This window comes from Somniosus microcephalus, chromosome 1 (assembly GCF_052327205.1).
Source record: "Somniosus microcephalus isolate GS21.2 chromosome 1, FLI_Smic_1.0, whole genome shotgun sequence".
Lineage (NCBI taxonomy): Eukaryota > Metazoa > Chordata > Chondrichthyes > Squaliformes > Somniosidae > Somniosus > Somniosus microcephalus.
Window position 1 is genome coordinate 365932262 of NC_140987.1, and position 12354 is coordinate 365944615.

A 12354-nucleotide genomic window follows, 5' to 3' on the forward strand; every position below is an offset into this window, starting at 1 on the left:
TGTACCCGGGTTAAATTTAGAATGACCGATGCGACTTCATAGTAAACATCTTGGTACAAGACCTTGCCGGTTGGGACTAACACTAACCCGTTCCTCGGTCCCGGTGTGGTGGCGGGGCAACTAATCTGTGTTTCCTGTACTGGTGGGGCTGTGGGCAGGGGCTTCCTCTCGTGTGCTACCAGTTCCATGGAATTTACTGTGTTGGGAGGGTCTGGGATCACGCAGGAGTCCCCACTCTGATCCCATCTGATCCCGGCCCCGAAATCCTGCCAACGCTACAAGAAGGTGATCGACACACCCACCGGTCAGACCCGTTCCGACCTCCACATACATACGTAAATTCCTTGTTCCTCTTTCCATCATTTGTTCCAGCACATTTCTATTCACCCCCTCGCCACCGTAATCTGTCGGTACGTATCGTCCCCCAGTTTCTCCCAGTCCGTGGATCGGCTACCCTTGGCCTGGCCCAACTTCCTTAACCACCACCACCGTCCCAAGGGAATATGTCCCTCACATCTTAGACAGATGCGTTTCCCCTCAATCACCCTAACCCGTGTGGCTGTGACCTGCAGTTTGGGACAAGGTATGGAAGCTTCTCCATACGTGAAACCCTCGCTGCCGGAGTACCAAGTCGAGTTCGATCCCAGCCACCCTGGCCACCTTCCCTCGTGGAAGTAAGTGGCCATTCCGTCCGTGTCCCCTGTCCTACACCCCTGCGTCATGGTAGGCCTGTTCCCTCCTGTGCAGCCATAGAGGAAGGACACCTCGGTGCCTCCTCTTTCTATGCAGCCAGACCCGATCATCATTAGGAATAGAAGTACGATAAATTTGTTGGCCATATCCCCTTGTTCCTCCGACCTCCTTTGGTTCCCTGCCAAAACAAAAGCAAAACAGTTCCGTTCTGTGAGAGGGTTTTCCTCCACGGATCTGGTTCTGGTTATTTACAAAATATTTACAGTGTTCCCATCTGCATTAACGAGCACCCCATTTAAGACCTCTCCCGTCGGGGCCTCTTGCGGCTCACGGTCAGCGAGTACGGAGACATCCACAGCACCCTAGTCTGTGGGACCCGACTGCTCCTCCTTACCGCCCCGTCCTCTGGGTCATCATGCAAGGAAGACCCGCATCCACCAGGCTCATGACTGTGCCCTGGTGCCTCTTGACCTTTGTTTTCCCCTTCTCGGGGTTAAACAACTTGCACTGATTTACATGAAACCATTTCGTACATTTTGGGAGTTTTACTGCATATACCATAGGGCTCGCTTTATCCATGATATTATAAGGCCCCATATACAGCGGCTCGAACGCCCCTACTCGGGCGTAATTACGGACCATTACCTGGCCTCCCACTCGTGGGTTCTCTTGGGTTCTAACAGCAGCCAATTTTTCTGGTGCTGTCTCCCCAGGTTACTGGCTGCCTGCCAGTGAATCCGTTTCAATGTCTCATACAGATTCTGGACAAACCTGTCCCGGTTTACCTCCCTGACCTGTGCTTCGGTGAGGACCGGCGCCAACACATGGGTTGGGGTGCGCATAATCCTTCCGGTCATAAGCTTGTGTGGGGAGTACCCTGTGCTTCTGGAGGGGCTGGCTTGGACACCCATTAAGACTAGAGGCAAGACCTCATCCCATCTCTGCGGGAACGGGCTTATCTCCGTCCTCAGTCTTTCTTTCAGTGTCCGGTTCATGTGCTCCACAATCCCCGATGACTGGGGGTTGTGAGTCACATGCCACTTCCCTTGTATTCCCAAGAGTTTTAAGGTGGCCTGCATCACCTGCCCCGTGAAATGGCTCCCTTGGTCGGACTCCATGACCTGTGGCAGCCCCCACTGGGAGAACACTTCCCTCACCAGGATTCTAGCTGTTGTTAGTGTTAAAGAACTGACATGTAATTTGAGTAAGTATTTCAATCGCAACATTAACAGTTCCAAATACAAAAAGCTTTTACAATCTTATTATCAGAGATCCTTATTCTCAAATCTTAACTTCGTTACATTTTCCAAAGTCTTCTGTTTGCATCTTTTTACAACGTGTAAATTAAAAACACCTCCACCGGATGCACCATTGTCTTATTAGTTACCTCAACTATTTTTAACACTGGTTTGTGTCTCTGTGTTTCATTTGATGTTATTTTTATGAAGGCATATGTTCCTTTAATTTTATGTGATTCTTTCCAAAGTGTTGGTTTAAGACACTTTAACACAGTATACCATTGTGTTCTTTCCAAGGCATCAGACTTTCTGGAACCTCTAACCTTCTGCTTCAATAAGGCTATTGAATCAATGTCAACAACATATCTTATATCAATATCCTGTATGCTGTTTACAGCTTTTCCATTGTTGAGGCTTTTAGATTTTTCAAGCCCAGTTTGTCATGTTTTAATAAAGTCAAAATTCTTTCATAGGATTGTGTATTTTTCTGAATAGGTACATTGCTTATTCTTTCACACGCCACCACCGCCAGTTCAGCATGCTGAGCATGCTTGGGTGTTGGGGAGTTTAATGTACTTTGCTATTTTAGCCGTAGGGTCATAGATTCAGCACCTGGTGAGACGCTCCCCCATTGCAACCAAACTGGACTCGTCTATATAGATGTCCCGGCCCGGCGGGTGTATCCCGGCCGGAAACCTTCATCTACATCCCACACCCCTTCTACCGTACACGTGTGGGCCGTCCCTGGGTAAATCATGTTTGCTGCTAGCTTTGGCTCCGTCAACCACTGCACTCTCAAGTTCAACTATGAGAGCAGTAATGTCCAGCGAGCAACGCGGGCACTGCTCACCGTCCCATCTTTGATTCTCCCATCCAACAGCATCTGAGAGGGTGTGTGGCAGGTCAAGAGAACTATTGGGGATGAACCTGCAAAAAGCTGAGAGTGGTTTACGGCTCAATGCGTGGCTAGGAGGTGCCTCTCGCATTTAGAATATCCCCATTCTACCTCGGTGAGAACCCTAGATGAATATACCACGGGCCGTAGCTTGCCGTGTCACTCCTGGAGCAACACCGCACTCAAGTTATCCCCGCTGGCTGCTACCTCTAAGAAGAATTCTTCCCTACCGTTAATGGCTCCCAATGCGGGTGCCAGCTGCAACTCCCCCTTGAGGCGAGTGAACACTTCCTGGCAGTTCTGATCCCACTCCCACTTGACACCCTTGTGGACGAGCTGAAGCAGAGGGGCTGCCGTGGCTGCGTAACCCTCTATGAAGTCCCGGCAGTACCCTGTGAGCCCCAGAAAAGACCTTACCCCGGTCGCATTCTTGGGGGTTGGTAGCTCCTGTACTACCTTCCTCCTAGCCTCGTCTATGGCCCTTTCACCGGCCCTTACGGTCAGCCCGAGGAATTTGACTTCCTCCTGGCCGATCTGGGCTTTCTTGGGGTTGACCTTGAACCCTGCCTCCTGCAACAGCTTTAGCAGCTCGTCCAGCAGTGGCCCATGGTTCTCCCCCACTGCGAAGAACAAAAGCAGGTCGTCCATGACGTAAGAAAACTACTAGCCACTTGCTCTGAGTATTAAACAAGGCTTTAATCAACTGTTTTTCAACATGGAGATGTAGTTGTGTCCTTCACTAGTTCCTCTTAAAGAATGTCCTGAGCAAGCTGGGCCCATGCCCAAGTACTTATACTCTCCCTGGACAGCGCCACCAGCAGGCCACCCAGTATTATTTCATAAGTCATTTCCACATGAATGACAAGATTCATGTCAGTCCACATATTGGATTAACTGGTGGGGTCGGTTGAAGCCTTTAATGCGTCCACCATGCATTGGTGGAATATGGAGAGGCTGTTGTGGAACCCCCGGTGAAGGCATGTCCATGCATACTGCTGCCCTTTAAAAGTGACTGCAAACTTGTATTGGTCTTCCCGTCTGAGGGGAATCGACCAAAACCCATTGGAGATACCCAGCACCCTGAATGTGGTTGCGGTTGCTGCAATGCTCCCTATCAGATCGGCGACTGTTGCGACTGTGGGCGAGTAAGCTGAGATGTTCTTATTGAGGACCCGATAGTCCATGGTGGCTCTCCACAACTGGTCGTGTTTCTTTACCGGCCAGAGTGGTGAGTTCACATGGGTGGCTATTAGTCTCAACACCCCCTGGTTTACCGGGGATCCAAGTGCCGTCTCCAAGTCGGCTTCTGCATCCCAGAGGAAACTATACTGCTTTTGTGGCCATGACATAGGATCCACTTGCACCCGGACCTCTACCCCGGTCACCCTGCCACAATCGTGTTTATGGGTGGTGAAATAGGTGAGTTTGTCCCGTACATTCGCCTGGTACTGGGCTGGGGCGCTACTAAGCAACTATACCAGGTTGTAACTCCCTTTGGGTTTCATGGTGCATACACTACCCCCTCCTCCCTTATCACTGGGGATCACTATCACCTCCTCTGTCTTGTCCGAGACAACTGCCCTGCACAGGCAGTGATTCCTCAGGTCCACAATGATCCGGTTGGCTAACATGAAATCAACCCCGAGGACTCCCTACCCTGGTTGCTCCCATTTCATTAGCGCGCACTTCCACATGGTGCGGAGGGACACTCGCTCTATTCTCAGGGGTTTGGACATCGCCCCCACCTGCTCGTTCCCTGTGAATCCCATTAGGCTAAATGGGACCTTGTTAGAACAGGTTGAATTGGTCGGGACCTTCGAATGGACCACCGTGCAGGAAGCTCCGGTGACCATCAAATATCTCCCATGCACCGTCTCCACCCCCATCTTAACACAGGGCCTGTCCCACTCATCATATGTGAGCAGACACAGGTACTCAGGCTGGGTGCGTTCTAGTCAGGGTGAAGGGGGACATGCGGGTGCGATCGGCGTTATGCTGCTCATGGCAGTGTCTAGCCTTCCTTTGTCCTTCCCAGCACCGTGCGAAGGGTGGCCACCAGAACATCAAACGGTTCATTGGATGCCTCCTTCGCCTCGGTGACCTGGGGTTTTCGCACAGGAGGACCCCCTCGGCCAGAACCCCCCTTCTAGGCCGAGTAATCCCATCTCCAGTGTTCCATCTTCCCACACTTGAAACTTAGACTCGTCGGTGTTACCCCTTCCTGACGCCATTCCTTCCTATCCCCCTTACTGTTCTTCATCTCATGTACCCTCCCCTTGAGTTTGATCTTCTCCCCGGAACCGGCCTTAAAAGCTAAGCCCAATTTCCGGAGCACGCCTACCTCCGTGTTCATGAGGTCCTCGGAATCAAACCATGCTTCTGCCTTGGCTTTAATCCGTGGCAGGCTGTTTGCTACCAGGGTCCTGAGCCAGTGATTTCTGGGGACCCCTATCACTTGCGTGCGATGTGGCGCACCTCCAGTTGACTTTGTGTACACTGGCCATAGCCTGTCTGCAAATGCAGCTGGTGCCTCGCCGGCCAACTGTAGAGTCCATTCCACTTGTGAGAACGGACTACCCTGGGTGTGCCCCATGGCTCTCAGGATCTCTTTCAACCCCTTTGTGGTGCTTCACCCCGATTTGTGGCTGCAGACAGGCTCTGATATAGATTCCCGTCAAGGGAGAGCAGCATTTGATTGTGGGTCTCGCCCTCACTACACCCGTTGATCCATCCTACCTGCTCGACCTTCATAAAGTGAACTGAGGGGTCCCCATCCTGCTTTAGTTTGGACAAATCTGCTGCCATGGCTTGCAACTGTGGGGTGGTGAATGGGACCACGTAAACACTCTGTAGCGGGCCCTGGTCACCGTTTGGTGTGGGTGGACCATACTTTTTCTGCCGCAGAATATACATTGGTCTCGGTGGCAATTCCGGCGCCGGTGGGGCTTCCCTGTCCTGAACCTTATCCTTTGCTTCTTGACCCTCCTCGTCCCACTCCACCCTGTTTTCCCGTGGTGCCATTAAACAGACCATGGAAAGGGAGGGTGAACAGCCATTTGTCGTGGTGCATATAGGTACCAACTATATAGGTAATAACCGGGATGAGGTCCTAAAAGCTGAATATAGGGAGTTAGGAGGTAAATTTAAAAAATAGGACCTCAAAGGTAGTAACCTCAGGATTGCTACCAGTGCCACGTGCTAGTCAGAGTAGAAATAGAAGGATATTTCAGATGAATACATGGCTAGAGGAATGGTGCAAGGGGGAGGGATTCAAATTCCTGGGACATTGGAACCGGTTCTGGGGGAGGTGGGACCAGTACAAAATGGATGGTTTGCACCTGGGCAGGGCCGGGACCGATGTCCTAGGGGGAGTGTTTGCTAGTGCTCTGGGGGAGGGTTTAAACTGAAATGGCAGGGGGTTGGTAACCTGAGCGGGGAGACAGAGGAAAGGGAAACAAGGATAAAAGCAAAAGACAGGAAGGAGAAAAACAAAAGTGGCAGACAGAGAAATCAAGGGTTTAAATCAAACATGGCCACAGGAAATAATAATTCTAAAAGGTCTAAGAGCATTAAAAAAACAAGCCTGAAGGCTTTGTGTCTTAATGTGAGGAGCATTCGTAATAAGGTGGATGAATCGGCTGCACAAATAGAGGTAAACATATATGATACGATTGGGATTACAGAAACATGGCTCCAGGGTGGCCAAGGCTGGGAACTCAACATCCAAGGGTACTCAATATTCAGGAAAGATAGGCAAAAAGGAAAAGGAGGTGGGGTAGCATTGCTGGTTAAAGAGGGGATTAACACAATTGTAAGGAAGGATATTAAGTCTGATGATGTGGAATCAGTATGGGTAGAACTGAGAAATACCAAGGGGCAGAAAATGTTAGTGGGAGTGGTACATAGACCTCCAAACAGTAATGTGGAGGTCGGAGATGGCATTAAAAGGGAAATTAGAGAAGCGTGCAATAAGGGCACAGCAGTTATCATGGGTGACTTTAATCTACATATAGATTGGGCTAACCAAATTAGTAACAATACTGTGGAGGAGGAATTCCTGGAGTGTATACGGAATGTTTTCCTGGGACAATATTTCGAGGAACGAACTAGAGATCAGGCCATTTTAGACTGGGTATTATGTAATGAGAAAGGATTAATTAGCAATCTTGTTTTGCGAGGCCCCTTGGGTCGGAGCGATCATAATATGATAGAATCCTTCATTAAGATGGAGAGCGAAGTAGTTGACTCAGAGACTAGGGTCCTGAATTTAAATAAAGGAAACTACGATGGTATGAGGCACGAGTTGGGTAGGATTGATTGGGGAATGTCACTCAAAGGGTTGACGGTGGATAGGCAATGGCAAACATTCAAAGATCGCATGGATGAACTACAGAATTTGTTCATCCCAGTTTGGCATAAAAATAAAACAAAAAAGGTGACTCAACCGTGGCTAACAAGGGAAATTAGAGATAGCATAAGAACCAAGGAGAGGACATATAAATTGGCCAGAAAAAGCAGTAAACCTAAGGATTGGGAGCAGTTTAGGATTCAACAAAGGAGGACAAAGGGATTAATTAAGAGGGGAAAAATAGAGTATGAGAGTAAGCTGACAGGGAACATAAAAACTGACTGTAAAAGCTTTTATAGATATGTGAAGAGAAAAGGATTGGTGAAGTCAAGTGTAGGTCCCTTGCAGTCAGAATCAGGGGAATTTATATTGGGGAACAAAGAAATGGTGGACCAATTAAATTCTTACTTTGGTTCTGTCTTCACAAAGGAGGACACAAATAACCTCCCAGAGATGTCGGGGAACATGGGGCCTAATGAAAGGGAGGAACTGATAGAAATCAGTATTTGTAGGGAAATGGTGTTAGAGAAATTGACGGGATTGAAGACCGATAAATCCCCAGGGCCTGATAATCTACATCCTAGGGTATTTAAGGAAGTGGCCCTAGAAATAGTGGATGCATTGCTGGTCATCTTCCAAAATTCGATAGACTCTGGAAAAGTACTCATGGATTGGAGAGTAGCTAATGTTACCCCACTGTTCAAAAAAGGTGGTAGAGAGAAAACGGGGAATTACAGACCAGTAAGCCTGACATCGGTAGTGGGGAAAATGCTGGAGCCCATTATAAAAGATGTAATAGCAGAGCACTTGGTAAACAGTGACCGGATCGGACAAAGTCAACATGAATTTACAAAAGGTAAATCGTGCTTGACTAATCTACTGGAATTTTTTGAGGATGTAACTGGTAAAATAGATAAGGGAGAACCAGCGGATGTGGTGTATTTGGACTGTCAATAGGCTTTTGATAAGGTCCCGCATAAGAGATTCACATGTAAAGATAAGGCACATGGGATTGGGGGCAAGGCATTGACTTGGATAGAGAACTAGTTGGCAGACAGAAAGCAAAGCGTTGGAATAAACGGCTCTTTTTCCGAGTGGCAGGCAGTACTAGTGGGGTACCGCAGGGATCAGTCCTTGGACCCCAGCTATTCACAATATATACTAATGATCTGGACGAGGGAACTAGATGTAATATCTCCAAGTTTGCAGATGACACAAAGCTGGGTGGGTGTGTGTGCTGTGAGGAGGATGCCGAGAAACTACAGGATGATTTGCACAGGTTGGGTGATTGGGCAGAAGCATGGCAGATGCAGTATAACGTGGATAAATGTGAGGTTATCCAGTTTGGTGTCAAAAACAAGAAGGCAGATTATTATCTGAATGGCAATAGATTGGGAGAAGGGGAAGTTCAATGAGACCTGGGCGTCCTTGTGCACCAGTCGCTGAAGGTAAGCATGCAGGTGCAGCAGGCAGTTAAGAAGGCAAATGGTATGTTGGCCTTCGTAGCGAGAGGGTTTGAGTACAGGAACAAGGATGTCTTGCTGCAGTTGTACAGGGCCTTGGTGAGACCACATCTTGAGTATTGTGTGCAGTTTTGGTCGCCTTATCTGAGGAAGGATGTTCTTGCCATGGAGGGAGTGCCGCGAAGATTCACCAGGCTGATACCTGGAATGGCAGGAATGACGCATGAGGAGAGATTGGGTCAATTGGGCTTGTACTCACTGGAGTTTAGAAGAATGAGAGGGGATCTCATTGAAACTCATAAAATTCTAACAGGACTGGACAGACTAGATGCAGGAAGGATGTTCCCGATGGTCGGGGAGTCCAGAACCAGGGGTCACAGTCTAAGGATAAGGGGTAAGCCATTTAGGACAGAAGTGAGGAGGAATTTCTTCACCCAGAGAGTGGTGAACCTGTGGAATTCTCTACCACAAAAGGCAGTAGAGGCCAATTCATTAAATATATTCAAGAAGGAGTTGGATATATTCCTTAAGGCTAAAGGGATCATGGGATATGGGTAGAAAGCAGGGACAGGGTACTGAATTTGGATGATCAGCCATGATCGCATTGAATGGCGGGGCAGGCGCGAGGGGCCGAATGGCCTACTGCTCCTATCTTCTATGTTTCAATGTTTCTATGCCTCTGGCCCCAGACAATGCTTGGGTCAATTTTTTAATCCTTTCTTCGCAGGGACCGTGATCAGAGTCTTCATAGCCCCTACTTCTAGCTACCTTATGAGCTATTTTAATGTCACTTAGCTGACCCTCCAAACCGTCAGCTCTCGTTGTTAATCTTGCGTTCTCCTAACCTGGCCTCCGTAACCTGGCACTGCAGGTATTGCCCCATACTACGGGAGGTCTCTTCCTGCGCGCATCTTTCCTGTCTTTCCTCGTGCAACTCCTCCACTAGTCTACTCCCGACTATTCCCCTTACGTCTGACTTGTCTTCAGGCTCATTCAGCTCATTTTTGAGCTTTTCAACCTGCTCCCGGAGCAGTTGAACTTACTTTTGGAAGCACAGGAGCCAAAGTGCCTTCTCTTTGGACTTCCTGTGCTCCTTGCTCCCTGTCCACTCTGCGGCCCTAACCTGGGGATGCTCAGAGTGCAACATCTCCACACCCATTGCTGGGATACGTTAACCTTTGTAAACACGTAGGCCCTCCATTCCAGATTTCTTGCCCTCCAAACTGTCCATATGTAATCCACAACCTTTCATCCTGCCGTGGTCGCCAATTCTGTAACCGGTTTCTATGGTGGCCAATTTCCTATAGGTCCTGCCGTGGTCGGCGATTATGTAATCGGTTTCTGCGGTGGCCAATATTCTATAGGCCCTGCTGCAATCGGCAATTGTTGTAAGTGGTTTTACCCCGCCTGTAGCAAGCACGCAAACTCCCTTACTACAAGTTCTGGACGATAGGGATTACTGAGGACAGATTGGAACATGGACAGCATTTTTGGGCTCACCTGTGCAGTGTTTATTAAGGTTGACAAAACCACTCCACTCACATACAGTACGAGCGGTGTGAACACAACAGTACAGTTTAAAACAGTACAACCCTGACTTGTCCAACAAGCCCCTGCCGTGCTGACTTACCATGGCCTAAAAACACTCTCCCGTGAACTAAACTATCACAGGACCCTTCCAACGCTACACCCCCTCTGATTTCGTAGGAACATACAGGGACCCCCTCACACATCTAAGTGATCTTGTGGGTGTGCAGGCTTGGCAATGCTCACCTAGATTGCCCTTGATCTTGCTTGCAGCTTCCTCCTGTACATCTCGGCTACCTTCTTCCGCACCGGCTTTGCGGCATGCAAGCCCCAGTCTGAGTCGAAGTCCGTCTCGGTTGGAAGAGCAAGGCTCAGCATCTCTTGACATTCTGTTGTGGGGAGGGCAGGAGAGAGAGCGAGAGCTATCCAAAATGGCTCTCTGATATACCCCTCCAATACACAGACCACTGTCTGTGGTTTTAATGGACACATGGTCTCAGGGAAATGGTTTGGATGGTTTATGTTAGATCCGTGGTTCAGTGGATAAATAATTACACGGATGCTGTACATAAACAAATAACAGGTCTTTACTGGAGGAGGGAAATCTCTAGACTGGAGTACAGAGGCATGCGCAAAGCTTATATACCGGTGTGGTTACTGCTGGTACTACAGTATACAGGAGCTGTAAAAAGTAGTTCTGACTTAAAGCGTTATTAGATTTCGCAGTAACCCATAAGGTTTTGCACCCATGGAATTTAACAGAACCAGTGCTTTATTAGCATCTGGAACTTCATTCGCCCTGCAGTACACCTCAATATGTTCCACATATGTTGCCCAATCTTCGACTTCATTGTCAAACGTAGAGATACTGCCACTCTTCGGCATCCTTGGTTGTGCACCTCCCGCCTCCCGCGCTTCCCCTTCTTCTCCGCTGGCACAAAATGGCATCTCCCGCACTTTCCTTCCTTCCCGCGCTCGCCCGTCTTCTCCGCTGCGGATTCGCAAAATGGCGTCTCCCGCGCTCTTCCTTCTTCTCCGCGGCTGAATGGCGCATCCCGCGCTCTCCCTGCTTCTCCGCGGCTCAATGGCATCTCCCGCGCTCTCCCTGCTTCTCCGCGGCTCAATGGCATCTCCCCTTGCTTCGCCCTGTGGACCCTGATCAGCCCGTGATCCCTGGCTGTGCTCTGCGCGTTCTTCTCCTGATATTTGTCGACGCCGCTCAGTCTAGAACCCGGCTGTTTCTTACCCTCTCTCTCTCCGGTTTTGCAGTATTTTTCCTTGACGCCGCTCAGTGATCAACCCCCGGCTGCGCCCTGCTCTCTTCACCCTTTATCTTGCCCCGTTGACGCTGCCCGGATCGCTCTCTCTGCCGTCGGTCAGCTCCAGCCGCCGCTGCTCGGGAAGGGTCTGCTCTGGACCTGTCGTCGGTCTCTTACTGCTCGTTGTGGCTGGGGAACCAAGCCCGGCTCTCCACAGCCTCCCCAGTGAAGTTGGATCTCTGCCTGACTGCTGGGCGGTTGCTCGCGGTCGACGCCCGTGTTCCTGGACTCGACTATTTTTTTTGTTTTGTTTAATGTTGCAGGTAGATTCGCATCAACACTCGTCGCCACTGTTAGATCTGTGGTTCAGTGGATAAATAATTACACGGATGTTGTACATAAACAAATAACAGGTCTTTACTGGAGGAGGGCAATCTCTAGACTGGAGTACAGAGGCATGCGCACAGCTTATATACCAGTGTGGTTACTGCCGGTACTACAGTATACAGGAGCTGTAAAAAGTAGTTCTGACTTAAAGCACATTCACTACAGTTTAGATCTCATTTCGATCTCCCAGCCGATTTAACTTAACGAGCTCATCTTCTTCAGAAACAATGAGTCACCAGCCTCGTTATTCATGGCTTGGGAGTGGGCCTCTCGGGCCATTGTTCCCAAGGACAGTCCGTTACCATACGAATGCAACCTGGTTACGTCAGCAACCTTCTGCTTGAGTGTTTTTCCACAGTTTCCCCCCCAAACAGCCTGTCTAGTTTCTAATAAGGGTATATGTTCATAATCTAAAAATCCATGGAGTCTGTGCCGACTGCTACAATGCATGAGTGACAGTTTGTCAGTAGTTACTGCAAAATGCAGATATTGTTGTTGTAAAACAAAAAACATGTATGAAAACCTTTTGGAAACTCAATTATAG